This window comes from Diorhabda carinulata, chromosome 10 (assembly GCF_026250575.1).
Source record: "Diorhabda carinulata isolate Delta chromosome 10, icDioCari1.1, whole genome shotgun sequence".
Taxonomy (NCBI): domain Eukaryota; kingdom Metazoa; phylum Arthropoda; class Insecta; order Coleoptera; family Chrysomelidae; genus Diorhabda; species Diorhabda carinulata.
Window position 1 is genome coordinate 12,792,577 of NC_079469.1, and position 20,468 is coordinate 12,813,044.

At 31.7% G+C, this 20,468-nt stretch overlaps 1 protein-coding gene and 1 long non-coding RNA gene across 4 annotated transcripts in view; one reads left to right on the top strand and one right to left on the bottom strand.

Annotated features, from left to right (window-relative positions):
• The window catches only part of LOC130898737 (runt-related transcription factor 3-like), a 61,808-nt gene that overhangs the window by 33,247 nt on the left and 8,093 nt on the right, over positions 1–20,468 (top strand). The gene's annotated exons all lie outside the window — the stretch shown is intronic.
• On the bottom strand, positions 3,332–17,240 carry LOC130898742 (uncharacterized). 3 transcript variants are annotated; one of them, XR_009059933.1, is made up of 3 exons: positions 17,098–17,240; positions 13,608–13,741; positions 3,332–3,487 (listed from the first exon to the last, which is right to left on the bottom strand). It is a non-coding gene; the product is annotated as an uncharacterized LOC130898742 (long non-coding RNA). The 3 variants fall into 3 exon arrangements; XR_009059932.1 differs by having other exon boundaries at positions 13,608–13,974; XR_009059934.1 differs by having other exon boundaries at positions 13,608–13,914; positions 17,098–17,239.

Below are 20,468 nucleotides of genomic sequence, written 5' to 3' on the forward strand. Positions count from 1 at the left end.
AATTATTCAATTAACACAAAATTTTTATTAATTGATTAGTAATTAATGACTAGTACAAAAAAAACAATACAGGACATTGAATATCACAGTTATAATGGAATCACCCATATGGTTTTTCTCCAGCTCCATTTAATTATAATGATTCAAGTTTTTGTGCAGATTCTGAGTAATTTAGGAAATTAAAATGTTTTGACTTCAATCGAAACATTCCATTATATAATTGAAGTTTATTAAAAAAACATTTTATTCTAACTAATAATTGAAATTTTTTACAAAAAATGAATAACTCAAGACGTACGCTAAGTTTTCAGACAGAAGTATACTAAAATTTTTTGTAGATTTCAAGAATGTATTAATATATAGGGTGTTCTATTTAAAATAACAGAGTTACAGTCGACTTCTATCGAAATATTTTGTCTTCCATATTTCTTTAATTCCTTCCTTCCAGATCTTGTTCTTGTATATTGATGTAATATACGCCAGTCTTCTGGGGTTTCGTCCCAATTCAACAGGCAATTATTGAAAAACTTTGTTATAAATTAGCGTAATATTTCCGGTCCATGTTTCACCAACTCAATGGGAATATTTTCGGGTCCTGCTGCATTTCCATTTTTTGACATTTGTAATACTTTCCTAATTTCCTATTAGATTAAAATTATTCTTATGTTTTTCTTCCTCTCTCATGTTTCTTATTATTTTCCATAGTTCCGTAATTAAAAAATTGTGAAAGTGGATGCAATAATCAGAAGTGTGGCTGCCTAATTATTTGTAGCTTTGAGTGATTCTGAAGATATTGATGATTCTCCAGCAAAGTATAATGACATCGTTGAAGAGCCTGAAAATGCCAATAATTTTGAAGATAATAAAGAATTTGACAGTTTTATCGATGAAAAAAAAAACGATCCACAACAAAAGAGGACGAAAATTGATTTGATTTTAACAATCATTCGTTTGATATTGCTCCTTCTAAGCTATATACACAACCACATAAATAAATGAATATATGTAAATAATGTAAGTAATTCGTAGTCAATATAAATGAATTGTTGTATTTCATCAAATGTATCAAACCTGAAACGAAAAAAACTCGAAAGACAATGAATTGCATCTGACGAACCCGATCCGACAAAAAATTGCAGAAAGGGACCACATTTGAAAAAGAAAAAGTGTTTTTCCAACAGAGCGACGCACCTTCTAATACTTTGGTGATCACCCTAGCTAAAATTCACGAATGGCACTTGGTCATCCCACTTCATTCACCAGATCTGTCCCACAGTTGCATATTTAGTAAGCTTAGCACCACCTGTTTCAGGAGAAACACGACAAGTTATGTGGACTTAAATTATGTTGAAAAAGAAAAATGTTTATAGGAAAAAGATAAAAGATTCTTTGTTAGATCGGAAATGTCAGTTTTCAATGATAAAACATCGTTTTATCACTCTCACCCTTATTGGCAGAAATTTATGAGATCAAGGATGGAAGACACGTATTATCGGTTGGGCTATTTCTCAATTTCTTTATATTTTTTTGTTAATAGTTCTATCTTTAGCTTAGAGATATCAGTCTCTTGTATTACTTTGTTTGTTACTGGATCGTGGATATAACGGCAAAAGTTTTCTGTCTTGTGTTTTAAGGGCTGTAGAAAGTATCGCAATTCATCTCGCAAAACTGATGTACCGTGGCGACTTCTGAAAAAGCGCTTATAATACATATAAGAAATCAATGTGACGCTTAAGAACAGGTGTTCTTGCTGTCTTTCAGTTTCAGTATTTAGATCTCTTTTGAATCCGTTAACAATATTAGTGAGAGAGGTTATTTGAAGATTTTGATTTTTGACGGAAGAACAGAAAAACGACAATACTTCCATAATTTTGATGGTCTGAATCTAGAAGATGGATGATCTATTTAGAATCAAAGGTTATAGGCTTATTTGTGGTTGTCAAATATTGAAAACCAAATCTGGGACTGCTGCGGTTGACGAATGGGTATTTTGGAGACTCTAATTGGCACAATTTGTATGACATTACTTTTTTGTAGATATAGTGAGCTGAATGAACTACGGAAGACGCGTCATGGAGACACCTACCCTTCCACGGAAATTTTTCCATTTATTACAAAGTACATTTGTCGAAAACTTTGAAATTCTATATACATATAATGGTTATAACTGGTTTTTGGGTAAATAAGCTTCGATTGAATGTAGTATCGTTCCTATTTAATTTGCTCGATTTTTTCATAGAAACGTGTGTGAACTAAATAAAGCGATTTTAATTTTCATAGTTGACTAACTACTCGGTAGTCGCTCGTTGGTTTGAAAATTTTTCGTTTGTGTTTATATTGAGGCTATTATTCTATTTAATCTGGAACTAAGCGGATTTCGCATCAGTTTTCACGATTGGAATATTTTGTCTAGTGGTGCGGTTGCCATAGTGACTAGTAGTCTGCTTAACAGCCGCCACACATCATCCCACAATATATGAATTCAGTTAAAATACTGCGTTCGATGAACTTTCACATATTAAATGTAACATCAAAATCAAACAAAATGTTCTGGAAATATTTGAAATTAAATAGATGAGAGTTAGGGTTGTCGAGCTTTCCAAACTTCATAATTGATATTTAATTAATTTACAAATGAAATTTCAGTCTAATGGCTTCAACTAGAAGGTGAAAAGAAAGTTCGATGTAAAAAAGTGTTAGAAATAGAAGCGACAAATGCTTTGCGACGAAAAGTATTATTTTGCAATTAATAGCGCCAAAAAAAAATCAAGATTTGAGAATAATGAATGAACGAACTCTTGTGAAAGTTGTAGGAATGAAGAACTAGAATATGCGTACATATTTGGCCACAAGATTCACAAATAAATCGGATTGAATATCTTCAGTGGCTCTAAATGGCTTAACTGTATACTCATCAGATGAGAATAAATTGTTTTATACAAACTTACCATTATTATTTACAATTAATTGAAGGATACTCAATTATTAGTATGAGTTATGTACAGAGATCCCAAGAGTGTAATGAGATGTTTATATTTTTTATTGCTTGGCATTTTCCATGGACAGAAGATTTGTGATAACTAGTTCAACTCTCTTTATTACAATTTTCAAAATTGAGCGTTTTCAAGTTCAGAACCAAGAAGTTGTATCTTCATTTTATCCCATAAGCTCTTTCAAAATAATTTTTTATAATTTTAGGAATTAATCATACATATAAATCCTACAAGGACATTTTTTCCGAAAAAAGCCTTAATAGTGTTTAGTTACGGTGGTTGCTAATTAAGATTTGAGATAGACAAATAAAAACAAATATAATTGAATAAGGCTTTATTGTTTTTAAAAATATTCTCCATTAAGATAAATTCTCTTTTGCATGTGTTTGAACAAATCGTCGAAGCAATTTTCTAATTCCGATAGAGGACCAGCAAACAGCGTCAACTGCTTCTTCAGGCGTAGAAGAACGTTGACATCGCAGTTTATTTTTGATCTGCAGAAATAAAAAGAAATCATTGAGCGCCAAAAAAAAAAACTGTACGGCGGTTTACTCAACAATTCGATTTTTTCACTGTTCAAAAACGTTTTTGTTTGAACTAATGTGTGAAAGCTCGCATTGTCGTGCTGAAGAATGATTCGTTTTCTGCGATTAGTTTCCCTAATTTTTCCGATCACATCTGGCAAACAAATACTAGTGTACCATTCAGAAATGACTGTTCCACTCTGCTCTAATGGAAAGGTGGCGAAATTTCTAGTTATTCCCAAAAAACAGGAGACAATTTGCTTCGAAGTGCTTCGTACGCGAATAACTTTTGTTGGACTTAGCTTGTATTGAAAGACCTCTACAGTTCATATGCATAGATCCATGATTCGTCGTCTGTTACGATCTTATAGACTTCTTTTGAAGCACCGAGATTGAATTTTTTTAGCATTTCTTTGTACCAATTAACACGAGCTTTTATGAGGGGTATTAAACGCGAACAAATATTTTTGACAGCCAAATGTGCATGCAATATTGAATCTTTGCAAGTGAAATTAATGACGGAGTATGCTTTAAGGTCACGGTATGTTACAAGACGATTTTGCAATATCAGTTTACGCATAGTATTGAAGTTTTCTGATATAACAGCCGATTTTGGAAATTCTCTTCGAAATTTATCCTTTATACAAATTTGAAATATATTGGTAAAAAAACGTGAGAAAATTTAAGAATATACAGAAATACCTCAAGAAGAATTTATGAAAGCTATAGAACTCTCACTTTCAACAACGTACTTCAAATATGAAAAAGGAATATACAAAAAATTGATGGAATCAATTAGTGATGGAAGATTTCGAGGAAACTATCCTCAGAAAACTTATGAATATTCCATTCTTTTTTCGATATGTAGATGATTGTATTAGAGCATTGAGAGCATAAATAAACAATTCGATTCTTATAATAAAAAACTAAAATTGACAATCGAAATTGAGGAAAATGATAAAATCAATTTTTTTGATGTCACATTATATAAAATTAACAATACCATCATTAATCATACATTAAGCATAAACCGCTTTTAAAGAAAATAATTTTCTGGAAAAAATTACAAACAACAGATACTACAATCAATTAAAAAACAGAGCAGAAACGAAATATCAAAAGACATTTTTCCTTATCATATATAAAGGACTTGCCCAACAACTATCAAATTATTTTAATAGATGTGATATCAGTATAAGTCATAAAGGACATAATACGTTACCCAAATATTTCATGAAATTAAAATCTAAAACACCAAAAAACAAAAGTTATATTATATCAAATCCCTTGTACTAATTGTGACGTGTGTGTGCCTACATAGGGCAGATCTCTCAATATTTAGAAAATAGACTAGAGGGTCATCAATACGATAAAAAAAATTAAGTTTTGTTAACAAACCATGGAATATCACAAAAGAAATATTCAAAATGATTCACATTCATAACAACGAAAAAGCTATAAATTATGTAAATAATTTGAGTAAAATTTATAACTCTATTTTGTAAATTCTGACTACAAATAATTTGATTGAGGAAAAATTAATTTTTCTAATTTGAACAAATTTCTAATTTGATCTCATTATGTAGGTGATTTATTGATTAATATAAATACGCAAATTGTTACTGTCAATATCATATTTTGATAAAGACTTAAAGAGAAGTAGAAACGTCAATTTTTATCTTCAAAAAAATATTAGAAAACACTAATTTTGAAACAGAAGAGACCTAATATCAAGAACATTTAGAAGTATTAGCAATAAAATTGTAGCATACATAAAATAATTTTGCAAAATCATCTTCTCTCGAGTCAATTTGACTGGACAAATTCTGTTTACGACATAATAGTTCAAATTTGTGTAAGATCCTCAAATTATTGATACTTCATATTATTCTCTTCTTCGTATATTTTTAACACAATTGTTAATTCCGTTGAGCCATTTTCAGTTTTGTTGAACACTTTATATTATAAATAAGTTAATTTCTATCAATTTTATTTTCAGTATACCTATTGCTAGCAAAATTATTTAACTAAACCAGTTATTAGCAGTAGTTTTTAATTTGTGTGATGGATGAGAGTTCATAAATATCCGTGCTTTGATATAGAATCAATCAGTAATTAATAGAAAGGCTTTATAAATTACACCTCATCATCCAACTTTGTGAAGCAATATTAGTGACATCATTTTTTCATTTAAATCAAAAGGGCGTTAATATGAACCTATTATACATTAGTCAAGTTTACATCAACCAATATATAGTTGATAGAATAGATGTTTGCATCTGGAAAAATGTCAAAATAAGTTAATCCAACTCAAAGAAGACTAACTTTAATTAAAGATCATTTTTCTCCATTTCAACGCATTTAACCACCTGTTGGAAGAGTTTAAATGACCAGAGGTGTTGAGTATCACATCATTTTGAAACTGTTTCCATTATTCTTTTATTTTGTAAAAAACTGATGTTGCAAAATCGTCATGTGACATATCGCGAGATTAAGGCATACTTGGGCATTAGTTCCGCTCTCATGTATTCAATATTGGACGAGCATTTGGCTGCCAAAAAGATATTTATGTCGATTGGTGCAAAGAAATGCAGGACAAATTCAATCGCGGTTATTCAAAAAAACTTCTATAAGATCGAGATAGATAACGAATCATGGATCTATATATAGACTGAACAGCAATCGACTATATGGTTCTTTCAAGACAAGCCGAATCCATTAGAAATTGTTCTCGCACGAAGCACTTCGAAGCCAATGGTCGCTTATTTTTTCGGAATAACTGAACATGCCGCCACCTTTCCATTACGAGTATATATATATATCAGAAAATTTTTTTATATTTTTATATTACATCTCGACACCCATAAATAATAGTTTTTTTATTGGTACCGATAATAAATGAAATTCACTGACCTTCTCTTTATAATTAATTCCACAAATATATAATCATAATCACTTTCCCGTCAGCGAACAGTTTCACTCCTCATATTTGAGGAAACCAGGAACCAATCCACAATCTTCCCACACAAGACTTGACTCAAGAGACAAAAAAAAAACATTAGAGCTTCCCTAACTGTGTCTCTTTTATATTTTCGTGTCGTTTTCCCAGTTGTAACTATCTAATGTTCTACAGAAACCATAGATATTGAATAAAACTTCTTTCCAATAAAATCGTTTTATTTATTTGTTAAAATTCTGTCATCTGGTTAAAGATAGGAAAAGACGTGGGTCATGTTAATTTGACAACGGACTTAAAAATATGGAAGAATTTGAAAATTATTCTTATTGCTTTCAATATCATCAAGTTAAATAATTTTATAATGACATATTATTTATAACAATGTTTTTTTTATAATGAAATTATTGATAATATTATTAACAAATAGATCACTCCCTCTGAATTATAAGTACCCCCTCAAAAATTTCAAATAAAAAAGGGGGTCGTGTGGCACGTTTTGTAATAGAAACATTATCAAAATTTCTTATCTTAAAAATTAATTTTCTCAGTAATGTTGAAACAAATTTAAAAAACTTTTTTAATTTTAGATTCAAGTCCTCAAGGAAGGATTGAGATCCCTTTCCAACAAGGTGCCACACAACCCCCTTTCTTATTTAAAATTTTCTAGGGGCTCTTTATAATTTAGAGTGGGTGCTGGAGGGAGATACTTTCATACTATGAATTGTGAATTTAAGATTAAAAATCAACCTGTCTCAGGTTTTTTCCATTTATATATATATATATATATATATATATATATATAAATTTCTTTAATCTCTTGTTTCTTAGACCTTTTGATATATTATTGCATCTAAACGTTCTTGATTTTAGGTATTATCAAACTATAAAGACTTAAAGAAGAGTCGAAACGTCAAAATTTATCTTTCTTTTAAAAATTATCAAAAAAAAACTAATTTTAAAACAGAAGGACCTAAAATTAAGAACATTTAGTTGCAATAATATATCAAAAGGTCTAAGAAACAAGAAATCTAAAGAGATTTATATATATATGACTGTATAGGAAAAACAAATTGCTTCAAAACTCTTATTGATATTAAAAATAACACTAGATTTGGATTCAATTCACATCAAACAAAGATCAGCTATGAAAGGGAATAATATTTCGAAAAATAATTGTTTTGTTAGTTTGTATTACGTAGTACACTAACGGAGATTCCGATTCTGATAATGTATTGATCAGTTTCATTCAAATTTCAACCCTTTCTGCAAGTTTCTATATATTTCCGCCGACTTGTTCCGATTCATGTGTGTATTTTAATTCAACCAGTTTTAAACAGGTGGCGTTATTATTGCAGTTTGGGACTTGTATTCCAGAAAACATAAAATGGAAGTTTTTACAGCAGATAGTTGAAATTTTTGTTTGTTGATTGATTTAAAAAAAGTCATGAGCTTCAAAATATTTTGATAAAGTCCGAATAGGTCAAAACATCAAATTTTTACCTATTATTATGAAGGTATTAGTATCAGAACAGACCTAAAATCAAAATAAATCATCACGAAAAATATATAAACGGAGGAAGAAGTAAAAAATGACTATTTTTCGACAATAGATTGAAAAAGAACTGCACCAAAAAAACTTGTTCCTGAACCTGCATAATTCTTTTACAATGAGACAATGTAAGTCTTCGTTTAAAGAAGTTTGAATACTGTTTTCGACTTATCCACATACCGGAGTAATTCGATGATGGAAACTTCCAACACTAGTTGCTTAGATTTTTCTCATCTCTTTTATAATAATTTCTTCTAGTTAGCTACCTTGATCAATCTTCTTACCCTTGCATAAGACCAGTTCTTACATACATATTTATTGCTGGTCTAATATTGAATTTATTCTTTTTTTACGGCATCGTTTGAAATTTGCACCTTCTAAGCTATTTCATCTTCCCAGACAGCTCTCGCTATGCTGGTTCAATCATTTTCTTAGCAATAATCGAGGTTTTAACATTAAGCGACTTTCAAATATCCTTGAGATTTTTTCTATACCAGCAGGCCACTCCATTTTGCCTTTGAACCTTTTGTGTCACCAGGCTTGGACGACAAGCGAATTGATCTCTTTAACACCGACCCAGTCTTCTACAAACCTTATAGTACACAAAATTTATCTTGAAATTGACCGCATTTCTCAAAAAACTGGAGCAATATATTGAAAAGTCTTGTGAGTTTGAGAGTAGTTCACAAATAAGGCAATAGTTGAACTAACTTATCTAAAAAATGTTTTAATGTTATGGAATTTAGAACAGATGATAATAATCGTGACACCCACATTATGCTTAGTTTTTGTTGCCTCTATATTGATATTGATATCATTTACTGGAATGTCGAAATTAAATACCGCAGTAACATAAAAATTGGTTGAGGTTATGTTAAGACTTGTATCCTTAGACCATATAGTTACAGATATGAACAGCTACTTCTCCTATACTAGCTAGTAAAAGGAAATAAGCAAAATCTGAGAAGACTAATGTCAACCTGTGGGAATTTTTGATTCAAAAATTGATTCCTATTCCTATTACATTCAAACTACAGGAAGAGAATAGGAAGATTACTTCCCAATTTTTTAATCCATCTCGATTCCACGATAAAAATAGAAATCATTTCGCGAATCTTCCGAAACAACATAAACTGTTTTGGAACCATAAAAGCGTTGAAAACAATTTTTGATTCTGTGGCAGTCATTAAAATCTGCCAAGGAAACATTGTGGAAGATTATTTGACATTAGTGATTTCACTACCTGTGAGAATCTTTGATTCAAAAATTGATTTCTATTACATTCAAACTACAGGAAGAGAATAGGAAGATTACTTCCCAATTTTTTAATCCATCTCGATTCCACGATAAAAATAGAAATCATTTCGCGAATCTTCCGAAACAACATAAACTATTTTGGAACCATAAAAGCGTTGAAAACAATTTTTGATTCTGTGGCAGTCATTAAAATCTGCCAAGGAAACATTGTGGAAGATTATTTGACATTAGTGCTTTCACTACCTGTGAGAATTTTTGATTCAAAAATTGATTCCTATTACATTCAAACTACAGGAAGAGAATAGGAAGATTACTTTCCGATTTTTTAATCCATCTCGATTCCACGATAAAAATAGAAATCATTTCGCGAATCTTTCGAAACAACATAAACTGTTTTGGAACCATAAAAGCGTTGAAAACAATTTTTGATTCTGTGGCAGTCATTAAAATCTGCCAAGGAAACATTGTGGAAGATTATTTGACATTAGTGCTTTCACTACCTGTGAGAATTTTTGATTCAAAAATTGATTCCTATTACATTCAAACTACAGGAAGAGAATAGGAAGATTACTTCCCAATTTTTTAATCCATCTCGATTCCACGATAAAAATAGAAATCATTTCGCGAATCTTTCGAAACAACATAAACTATTTTGGAACCATAAAAGCGTTGAAAACAATTTTTGATTCTGTGGCAGTCATTAAAATCTGTCAAGGAAACATTGTGGAAGATTATTTGACATTAGTGATTTCAGATGCGTTGCCACTTTCTCGGATAAATTAGATATCCATGATAATGGACATATTAACAATAGAACGTCCAAAAAATGATACTTGCTAATGAACTAGGAGATGAATAATCAATAAAGATAACTCCAAACGTCTTGTGATAGGAATATTAATTCATAAACTTCCATCAAGTGTTACTTTTTAAAACAATTGAATTATCCATACTTCTTGAGTTGTGGAATAATGGATATTTTGTGTAATAAAATATTAGCTAATTCAACCAGAGACCATGTATATTTCAAGCGCGAGACTGATGACGTATTTTCTAAAGTGTATAATTGAGTTATAGTCTTGACTGCTGTTTCTCCCGATATCTCACTACCCCTACAAGGGGAGTAGCGAGAACAGAAATAACAGAGTTGCCACCACTACCAAGTCGGATGTCATTAACACTTTATTCTGAAAAGAAATCAATATTATATATAATAATATACGATATAAATTGATTACTAATATATAACTGGAAACCATGGTCAATATTTTCGAGAAAAATTATATTGTTTGTGTTTATTAAATAAAACTGCAGCAACTGAATTATATAATGTTTCTGTTCGACGGCAACAAGACCAGTCAAATAAATCCTTGCTCTAATGTAAATACTCTACAGATTTTTACTTCAAACTTTCCAATTTCTTAAGCATATCTTCAAATGACATCGCAGCTGATAAAATATCGAGGTAATATGGGATCTACATTCATTAAACCTCCTCTGATTTTTTGTATGATTGCTCTTTTTTCCTTGTGCCATTTTGGACAGGCAAAAAAGGTGAGCTCCGTAGTATCCTGCTCTTCAGGGTAATAAAGACAAATGGATGAGTCTGTTAGTACTTGCGTCAGATGTCAATGCATATAATCGTTTTTTCTAATGACCAAAACTTTGAGAGACACCATCTAATATTTCTGTCCAGTTACCTTTGTCTGTCAATTTTTTTGGTAGTTTTCCAAGAACATCTTTTTTTACTTTGCTTAAACTACATTGTCTTTATCACAAGTTACCTTACCAATAAGTTTATGGGTATCAAATCAGTAGGACTACTACTTCCGTTGATTCTGTTCGAAATGCGCAGAAGATTCTAATGGCTAGTTTTCTTTGTTTTTTTTTGAGCATGCTGCTAAAATTTCGAAATTTGAGTGCGGGAGACTAGCGTGGGGTTGCAGTTTAGACCCGAGACGTTCAATATGGCTTCCTCTACTTTGTGGATCAGAAATCTAACGCGCTTACGGAGCGTTTTTGGAAGTTTTTGGAACTTTTTTCCTTATATTTACCTATAGAATCATTTGCCGAGAGATTGGAGTGCTTCCGAAACACCCAAATTTCTTATTTCTTAGACCTTTTGATATGTAAAGTAATTAACTGAGATAACCAAAAGAATGAAAGTATGACACCTGAATATTTGGGGGAAAAGTGATGAGTGGTGATGAATGATATGTTATGGAATGTTATATTCGTTACTGTAATTCCTTAAAAAAACGCATCCTATATTTCAGATGAGCTAACAACAAAATTGAGAATAACGATGAAGAAATGAATATCATTATGAAAGTACAGCACTCCAAACATATTATCTTTCATGTCTCTACATCGTAATTTAAATATTTCCATTTTCTAAAAACTCCCAATCTCGTATATATAATTTGCAACTTGACCTCCAATCTTCCCATGAATAATACAGTAGTTAATAAGACCCTACGATTCATATCCCTGGTGCCCCAAGACAAAATCCTTCTGACACAGAAGGAATACATTAAGAGAATAGTAAGGGATAAGTCTGCGATGATGGCCTACTTCCTAGTCCTTTAGTCCTTTACCCTTCTTAAGACGTAGATGGATATTCCGCATTAACAACTCCAAGTTTCAAGTCGTCTGTTTGCTTCTTATATCACAGGGTCGGATGATCAGTTTTATTATTATTATTTTGACAAAACTAAGAAATATAAAAATAATTAGAATAGTAAAAGAATATATATGAGATTTCTAGAATCTAGTTCCAAACTGCTTGGAAACTATAAAGTAATTAAAATGAAGGAAATTAATCAATTATTCTGTTGTACTGATAGGAATTAACACTAACTACGATAATAATGGATTTTTATAGCTGCAATTATTTAACTCCAATCTGTGGAAAACAAATCTGTACAACTGTAATGTACGATCCAAAATAACGCATAAATCAAAGCTGAACAAAAGATAATGATTGTTTTCTTCTGTCGTAGTGTCAGAAAATCGTTCTAATGGGAACAACTGTTAACTACTGATACATTAAAGGAATACTCTCATACAAAAGGACCTTATCCTGAGTTGATCCAAGTTCTTGGCTTCACAATGTCCTTCTTGTCTATTTGTATCCACCTCCCTTACTAGATTTAGTACAATATGAGTTCTAGCTGATGTCCTATGGGGCAGAGACGCTTTCCCTCACGAGACAAACTGCAGGAAAGATGAGAGTGGCGCAACGGACAATGGAAAGGGCAATGTTGGGAATTACGAGAAGGGATAGAATTACAAATGAGAACATAAGAAGAAGAACAAACGTTAAGGACATTATTGAAATTATAGCCCAGAAGAAATGGAAATGGGCAGGCCATGTAGCCCGAATGACGGATAATAGATGGACGAAAAGAATATTGGAGTGGAGGCCAAGAATGGATAAGAGAAGTAGAGGCAGGCCGCCAACAAGATGGAGTGAGGATGTAAAAAAAATTGTAGGAAATTGGATACGTACAGCTCAAGATAGAGATAGATGGTTTAAACTAGTGGAGGCCTATATCCAGCAGTGGATGGAAGATGGCTGATAGATGATGATGAGTTCTAGCATTTTCTAAAAATCGATGAGCCCTATTTTTATCACAAATTGTTGTATTTTGGATCTTTGACGGTTATATATTATAGAAAAAAGTGAATCAATATGTTCTAGAATCTAGATTGTGCAGAGAAGGAATGAAATAAGCTAGAAAATTGAGAAAGGAGAGAGATCAGTTTATGAAACCCTATAAAGAACGATGATCTTCTTTCACACTTTCACAGTATTGAAAATAAATATTTTCATTAGTCAAAAACTAGTTTTTCAATTTTTTTAAGTAGCTATCGAATAGAATATGAGAATAAATATTCAATTAAAATAATAAAACAAAAAATATGATGTAATAAGCATCCACATCACATCCAGGTGCCTGTAAAAAATTTTTATTTATGACAACGTAGTGGTTCAGATGTTCAACCAAAAAAATTCATAAACCTGGGGGTGATAATGCCATGAACGTATAGAAGAATAAGTGAAATGAATTAGCATAATTATTTCTGATATTCTTGGACATGACTGAATTGCATCTCCATGCTATTCTCCCATTTGGTTATATTTTTTACAATTCACGCAGACTCTTAACGATGTCCGCTTTTTTCCATCATCTTCTGGTGCTTTGGAATAACGGATTTTACGGTTCCGATCGTCAGCGTCATCGAAGCCCATTAAACAATTTATGAAAATATCTTTTGGTGATGCCCCTAGCGATAAATATAATAACTGCAAAACATCTTACCTCTGATAGGTCTTCGCTTCGGTATCCGTTCTTGTGGTTTGAATTATAGGCCACGACATTCGCCGACTCTGGTCAATGATGACTAAAAATCGATTGATTTCCACGAGAGGTATTTTGGGCGCCGCTCATATTAACTACGAATAAGGTCATATTAACTATTTACATCCACTTCTTCAACAGTACATCTCGTCTACTGGAACTTTTCAGTTACCTCAGGATGGCATAATGCTTTGTGCAGTTCGAAAGGGAAATTTTGATTTGAGGTTCTTAGGACGGTACACGACGTCGTAGATCAGATTATTTTTTTCTAGAGAAAAGTGGTTTGTGATTTTTTGAGAAATGCATTCGTTAATGAGTCCCTACTCTTCTGATACAAGGAAAATAATCAATTTTTTCAACTTGTTATCGTTCAATATCTCAACTTTTTATAAGAAGTAGTATTTGAGTAGAAATATTTGTAGTATATTATTCTGCTAATTGGATATTGCAAGATCAGGCTCTTATTCACAAAACTGCTTACGTGATAATAATACTAATGAATCAAATTTCTCATTCCATCTTGTAATAGAGTTACTTAAGATTACTAGGAATACGACTCTGTGTAAGGATAAATTCCTAGTCCTATATACACTTCATCCGGAGAGGAGAGAAAGGCGTAGGGAGAATGTGGAATAAACCTGGCTATTAAAACAATAATACCCTTTCATTGGGGATATAAATTATTTTCCTGGCTGGATCTTTAGATAATTTGTTAAATCCTCTTAGATAATGTTATTCTATCATTCTCTCTACTATGCTTATTGAAATTATGAGTGAATGTAATGTTTATTAATGGAAATAAATCCAGAGATCATACATACTTCTGTAAATTTCTAAGAGCAGATTTTGAGTGATTGAATTATCCTAAATATCTTCAAAGTATTTTGCGAAAGGGTCCAGCTAATTTTCACTACTAATGAAAATTTATCACTTTGATAGGGGACATATTTCCAAAAATTGCAAACTTCATACACCTTTTTATAAAGGGTGTCCCACGACGAGTTAAAACTATCTGTACATGGCAAAATACTTATAGTAAAATCATGAAAATTTCTAAGTTTGAGTTTTCGGATACAATCTTTCCATCTAAAATATTTTCAAAGATGGTCGAACTCCGGTTCTACCGTAAGTCGACAGTAACTTTGTTATTTTGAATTAAACACCTTATATATTAATGCATTTTTGAAATCTATGTGAAATTTTAGTATAATTTTGTTGAAAAACTTTTTTCCAAAAATATATAAAATACTTTTTGACTTTTTGTAAAAAATTTGACACCTTAACAAGAAGAGTGTTGAAACCGATTTAAATCAACTATTCGCTTACATTTTCTAATCGTTATACCAAATAATCGTGGCTCCATTTCTTTGAGATATTTGAAAAATACTTTTTCTTGTCGAGAACTTGAAACTGAAAATCTTTTTGAAACAACGGTGTTTAAGTTTTCTCGTTGCTTTCTTACATAACATTCTAAATTATTACGAGGAACAGAAAATGCAACTGACATTCGGTAGTAACCCTACAGACAAATATGCAGATGGAACACCTAAAAAAGCTGAGAGTCCTCTATAATCTTGTATTGGTGTATCGATGTGTGACTGATACTTGAAAATAGTGGTTTCGCATATCTTGTAAAATACCATGAATGATAACAGGTGGTGAGCAAAGAGAAGAAAAAATGTAATTGCATGGTTTGTAACAACATATGCGTAACTATGATGTAGACATCGCTAGACAGAATGAAAAATTATTTTTTTTTTGTAAATAAAGCCGTCGCAACACATCATATATATCATAAAATAGGTTTGGTGGAACTAATAGTAATTTTCCATGAAGCATTTTTCTCGCTGATGAATCTAAACAAAATCCTACTCAAATTCATACTCAATAAAAATGTTTCTCTTGAATAAAAATGTCAAACCTTTTTCATGATTATTTTAAACGAAAATGTAGTCAAGAGCGATTATATGTATCCATTACGTGAATAATAATTTCAAGGTATACATATTATATTAATTAAACCTATGCAAGTAAACTTTTCCGGTAATCCTATTCGCGTTTAGCTCGGTATTGTAAGTCAGAAACCAATATCCCGAGGAAACCCTTCAAGTCTAAACGACGAATTAACCCTCTGGGGGTTCACACACATAACACACACCACTAGCGTCAGTTTACCGCATCTCCGAGATCAATAAGTGGAATACAAACAACAAAACATAAATTCTAACGACATGTAAATTATAGAATTATTTCGAATCAGAAATCAATTTAAGAAGGATTATAAAGTAAAACGTCAATTCATGAAAAAAACTCATTCTGGAATGAGTATTTTATTTATTCATATATTCATATATTCGTATTTTAATCGGAACTTTTGATTTAAACAACTAGTGAGATAGTAGATGAATAAAAACACAGACGTTTCTTAGAGGAGGTTTGATTTCTTTAATCAGAGCTAATCTGTTATACTAAAAACTTTCTTGACATTCATATTTTGAAAATATTATGATCTTGTTTAGAGTAGGTTTTAAGCCGATTGGTACAGACATTTCGAAAAGTTCTCTTGTGCCTCATCGCGAAATTACTTGCGGTATTAACTGTACTACTGCATAGATTATAAGTATGCATCCTGTGTACACAAATGTTGTTTGGAAAGTTTTCTACCTAACAAAGAAATATAACATTTTCTCTTCGTAATCATGTTTATTTTTCAATATAGTTTCCTTTTGAGTCTATACACCTATCACAACGATGTTGTATTTCTACTTCAAATAGGATTTTATGTATGCAATAATATTCTGGTGTGTTGCAAATTTCTGTCTTGCAAGTGGAACTAACAAGGTTAGTGAACAAAAAAAAGTTGTTGGGAGCAAAATCTGGTAAAAACGGTTGGTGGCTAACCAATTAGTGCCAAGTGCAATTCGTGAATTTCAGCCATGACGATAAAAAAAGTGTGAGTACTAGGGAAAAACACATTTTCATTGGAATTTAAAATTTGTTTCTGTACCTTATCAAATAAGGATGCGCGAGACTCTCCAGTTATTATTCTACGACTTGAAAGATAGTAGAAGAAAACCATCCCATGCCTATGTCATCGCTTTTTGAGCCAATGAAATATTGAAATCTAAGGCAATGGAGTTGTAGAGATCTGATATTTATTAATCTGTTGTTTAACATCGGGAAACGTCCTCATTACTTTGTTCGACGAGGTGTTTCATTTATAGATGTATCAATCAATATAATCTCAAAAGTCATCTCAAAAATGAACATCCAAAGTAGTCGTTTTTTCATATTTTTATGTTACATGATTTTACATCTATAGAAATGATGAAATTATGCTGGAAATTTTGAGGATAATCAGCCTATAGTGTTGATTAACAGTAATTTTGTTGACGAAACATGATTTCATGATGAAAATAACTGATTATTAACATAATTATGGATTATTTACCTGATTTTATGATATAAAAAAATCATTCTCCAAATATTGGAACCTTTTTCAATTTTGTGAACAAAAACACTGGAAATATATTCAATTTTACTTCTATAACTACTTAAATTTAGACAGGGAGTAATGAAAAACTCAATCTGAACTACATTTCTACTGAATAGTAGATCATAAGTGTGACAAAAATAATTCGAAAAGCAACTGAGGACTAAAATAAGATTATATTTTCGCGAACTCTGTCAATATTTGTTCTACAACGGTTATACAGCCACGGAATTTCATATTCTCAAAATATCTCACCAGAAAATTCGATCGAAAAAGATGACCCTAGTTTCGAACTTGAAGACTCGAGAAGAAACACCAAAACAAGAGACATAAATAATTAACGGCGAAGGGAATAAATAAAAATTACCAAAATGTCTAAACATTCTCATAAAAATGATTCTACAAGATATGCCGTGAATATACATCTACAGCTTTGAAAAATTTGTTTGTCAATGAATTTTGTGAGAATTCCTTCACCGAATTATATTTTTCAGGATATTTCAACTCGTAATACTTAAAATAGAGACAAAGAGGCATTTCAAAACATGAATATATTTGGTAAAATTATATTGTCAACTACCTGCTAGTGTTTGAAAAGTTCATTGTTTATTACAAGAAATTAATGATTATTTCTTTAACAAAGAATTCAAAATATCCTATTCTAATAAAGAGAAAAAAAGATATCTTTGGAAAAGAATGATGGAATTATCTTGAAGGGAAGAATAAGCAATACGTGTTTTATCTCTACTGAAAAGTAGGATTAAAGTAAGTTAGTTATTTTGAACTCGAATATGGAAAAGCATAAAATAATCGAATATACCCAATATAATTACAGTTTCACAAAATATATTGAATGGGTAATCTTAAATGGCAAGAAATTCTTTAAAATATTCTACCCGACGGTAACTGTTCGTGAAAATATCCGACAGTCGACAATTTCCAGGAGGAACTTCTGGTGACGCGTTGAGACGGTATTGTGAAGGCGCATCGCGTCTCTGGATGTTTATTCCAGCAGCCCTGTTAAATATCCGCGCCCTATTCCACTTAATGCTTCGGTTAGGTAAAGGGTTGACCTTAAGATGCTTCATTGGTTAGGGTGGGGATACCTCAAACCTCATTGGCGGGCCGCAGGCTGTTGTGCTAACCTACACTATCAAGATCTATACACCAGACGGGAACGGTTTTCCTGCAAACTCCTGTGTCGAGGGATAATAGTGTGGTCAAATTGTCATACATTATCGCAACTTTATCTTCCGATTTTATTGAAAAAAATCTATGTTAATACTAGAAATCATATTTTTTGCCATATATTTGTGGATGCATCAAAGAATCATACTTAACTGACTAATGGTTATACAGGACAGATAAAGAGTATTTTAATTTATTCAGAGAAAAGTCTTGGAATAAATGAATACCAATACTAAATCAATCAACATATAAAAGTTTTCACATGAATTTAAAGCTCAAAATCCACTGTTCTCTTCTTAATAAACAAGTATATAAACACCTTATTCTCCTGCATTACTAGTAACTTTGGAATAAATTCTATTAAATTCGTTGTTAATCTGATCATGCAGCTTCTATAGTTTCTGCGGTTTACTGCTACTAATTTAATAGGCCAAGAAAATATCACAAGCAGAATTTCGAATTGATCTGTTGAGAAACATCATGTACAACACTCAATGTAGCACATTCATCTGATACCTTAGTACGTCAACCATTCTGAATTGTTTCACCAGGATCAGTTCTTAAGATTTTATTCGGTCGAGTACACTGTTCTCTCTGAATGACTCTTATTTCTAGGTACATTGAAATAAAAAAGGATTTTACCGCCTACAATCTACAAGAGCTGAGAGAGGCAAAGACTTTTCTGGGTAACTGTACCCAAAGTAGATTTACTCTGAATGTATCAACCCAAGTAAGAACAATCTACGAATACTAAGAGGAGTTCTGTCAGGACACTATCGTATCAACAAACAACTGAAGACTCTAGCAGATAATGGGCGTGCAGATTTTGTTGCACAGAGGACGGAACCTCTATCCACAGTCTCTCGAAGAGTAAAACACTGAGGAACTCAAGAGCGTTACTCCTAGATGCGTATAAAATAGAAGACGAAGATCTTTGGCAATTCAAACCATCCCACATTCGAGACTTTTTAACAGGAGCGGGACTGATAGATCAGCTCTAAACACTGGGTTCTCCCGTATCACATCAAGGAAGGGGGACACAATAGATCCTTTGGGTCGCAGTGTATACGAAACCGCAAATCTGTACATACATACATCTATGATACCTGGCTCAAATTTGATTTTGAAGATTTTTCAGCGCATTGTTAGAAAACCAAAGCTGAAATATGTAACTTAAATTGTCCAATGATTTACACTCACATTTTCTGTGATGCATCACAAGCAATGATGTGAAGACCTGTAGATAATCACTTCATTCAAATCCACCTCGCAAGCATTTATTCAATAGTATGTATAATTTCCTTTCTTGAAATTATTTAATATATAAACCTCTACTTAATATTGTAATGATGCTCTTGTTTATATATACAATATTTAATCACAAAATGGGAATAGATTAATTTATTGTCTCAAATACTAACTATTCACAAACACTCACACACTTAACTAATCAATATTCACGTACACAAGCATCTAATTTATTACCACTTTCTGGAATCTCCAAATTATTGAAATCTCTAGAAATCCTTGTCTTTCTAAAAACATAAGGTGCACAGACCAAGAAATTTACGGGCGAGTTGGTAACAATGTTTAAAAAAATGTTACAACTTGAAAAGCAAGATTCGTTACTGGGATTAAGATTAATTATTATTGGCATTACGAGTGGATGATTGAAATAATTGTTTCGATTTTTTATTATGTGTTCAGCACATTATTAAATTTATTATTGGTTAGCGACAACAAGAATAGTTTTTAATCAATAATTTATTTTACATTTGGCTCAATGACCATTTGCCATATTTCTTTCAGCTTCATGATTCCGCGCTCATAAATTTCTGGTCCTTGTAAGCAAAAAACTGTAACAGGTGCGATTGGAGGTCATCGTTATTAGTGACAGTTTGACCATTGAAAGAATTCAGTAAACTTCGAAATAACTGGTAGTCATATGGTGCCAGATCAGGGCTGTATAGGTTATGTGATCACTTCCCAGCCAAGCTCCAATATTTTCCCACGAGTTGTCTTATATGTGTGAGACTTTGCGTTATCATGGTGAAACACAAACCTTTCCGATTTGACGATGTCGATTAAAAATAATTTCCAGAATATTCTAGAACATCTCATAAATTTTAAAAGAAATATGA